We start from the raw sequence: 2,255 nt of genomic DNA on the forward strand, positions 1-2,255 counted from the left end.
ATGAAGCCAGCCGCAGAGGTGTGCAGCTGGATAGCGAATGAGCGACTTCTAACTTTCCACAAGTACTCATTTATTTTAAATATCAAAAAAATAAAAGTGCCAGCTCTACTACACGTTACTTGAGAGCACACAGTCTGCGTACATAGGGAAGAATCCATTACAGAGACGCTACACAGTGAAGAAGAACAAAAAGGGCGTGACCTACCAGTCACGAGTCAAGAGACGCCACCATGTGGTGCTACACTGCATTGCAACAGCAACTGTTATAATAGCCTACACTTGGGTGGGCTGCATAAGTTTTTAAATATCTGATTAAATACACTTGGCTACTCATTTCTTTTCTTAAACATTAAACTATGGAGCCAGAAGCACAAAGCCATCTGTAGTAGATCTGCTAGTAGACTGAACCGTCTCTTACTTTGAAATTTCCGACAGTGCTAACTCCGCCTCTCCAGAAATCTGAGGCATGTTCTTATTCTACCAAGAACTTTTGTTTGCTGATCGCCATGGCATCAATCTCTGCTTCTGTCAGGCTTTCCATACAAACCTAATCTAACAACAAACATCTGTTTCACAAAGACTGACTTTGAGCAGCACTTACTATTAGACATGTTTTTCTTTTGAAACACATTTGATTGAAGGGTTGTGTCTCATCCTTGGCTGCTGTACTCAGATGTTTAATCTCTAACCTTTGCTCTGACAGAGTGCTACTCTGGCTCTACTTTAAATTATCCTGTTAAAGGTCGCTAATATAACAGCTAGCTGCTGGTTGGACAGACCTTTGCTCATCTGTAGTACCTTCCTGCACTGAGAATATAAAGCCAACATGGCTACGGGACATTTTTTTAGCTGAAACTTGTAACACCTGGTAGTTGGTTCAGACTGGGGTTGGATCACATTCACACCATAAATGAAGCGCCTCCTCCAGAGGGTCGAGGTGCAGTCCTTTGGGTCTCCCCCGATCACTGTGTTAATATCTGCACACATCAACCACACCGAGGGGGAAAATGGACCAGAGTTCAATTTAAACGGACTAAACACAGCAGGTGGGAAAACACCCGTACTACTTAGTTCAAGTTTCTTTGTGGTAACTTTTAGGTTTCTTCAAATTTTTTGAAAACAAAAATCTAAACTGCTGGCAGGCATTCTTTGAAACTAGGACAAAGATTGTGTGTCAATATTTTGTCCTATCAATACAAAGTGTTTCTTTCTGATCCAGCATCACATTACAGGAATGTGTTCGTTGCAGCCAGACTCCACAGAGACAGCGTTTTATCAGAACATGTATGAAGACCGTGACAGCATGCTGTACGGGGAATTTCACCGCATGTCTGCAGAGAAAGTGATTCAGTGTTTTCACCCATTCATCTCACAAATATCTGACAGAGCAAACTTACCTAATTGACCCTGCTGCCCACACAAGAAGCCTTACAGCTTAAGCTTTATTTGTGCCATTCACTGGTATATACAACTCAAAGCACGCTGTTCCACTTTAAGTCTGTTTACTCGCCTCTCGAGCACTTCTGTAACACGACTGACCTGCAGCCATGTTCGAAACTCTGAGGAACACCAGAGCTGCTGCTGCTGCTCCAGCTAAAGGCTGTGTTAAGACTCAAGGCAACCACAGACAGATAAACCACACCTGAAAAGCTCTCCTCCTAACAGGTTTGTTTGTCAGAGAGAAGAAGTCACAAACAACTAAGGATCTGGCTGAGATTAAGAAAAACATTTACCCGCATAGATCATTGGGAAAAAAAATGTCAGTTTCCAAGTGAGAATAAAGATTTGGCTCTGGAGCGATGGATAAAGGTCAGGAGGTCTGAGTCCAGACTGACCCTGTAGCTGCATCAGCCAAGAAGAGAAGTAGATGAAGTGATGCACCCATCATGCCCAGTTAGTGCCCGTTGTACAAGCCTGTGTGAGTGTTATGATGTGAGGTTGCTTCAGTTGGTCAAGTCCAGGTTCAGGATATCAGCCGACCACCTAAATGTACTCAGTTACAGCATTTTCTGCTGAACCCCTGAGAATCTGTGGATGTGTTAGTGAAGACTTTTCATCGCGGTCAAACTGTCACATCTGTAAAATTTAACAAAGTTCTGGACAGAAACGAATGTTATGACCTCCCATGAGCTTGTTACATTATTACATTTATGCCACAGCAAATGCTCAATGTCATCAAAGCTAAAGGCAGTCCAGTGAAGAGTGTGTGTGTGTGTGTGTGTGTGTGTGTGTGTGTGTGTGTGTGTGTGTGTGTG

General features: G+C 43.0%; 1 protein-coding gene across 1 annotated transcript in view; it reads left to right on the top strand.

The window, feature by feature from the left end:
- Window positions 1-2,255, top strand: part of LOC102207162 (dedicator of cytokinesis protein 3-like) — a 248,678-nt gene that overhangs the window by 85,207 nt on the left and 161,216 nt on the right. The gene's annotated exons all lie outside the window — the stretch shown is intronic.

The sequence above is a fragment of the Pundamilia nyererei genome, unplaced genomic scaffold (assembly GCF_000239375.1).
Source record: "Pundamilia nyererei isolate P.nyererei 1_Seehausen unplaced genomic scaffold, PunNye1.0 scaffold00105, whole genome shotgun sequence".
In the NCBI taxonomy this organism is placed as follows: Eukaryota; Metazoa; Chordata; class Actinopteri; order Cichliformes; family Cichlidae; genus Pundamilia; species Pundamilia nyererei.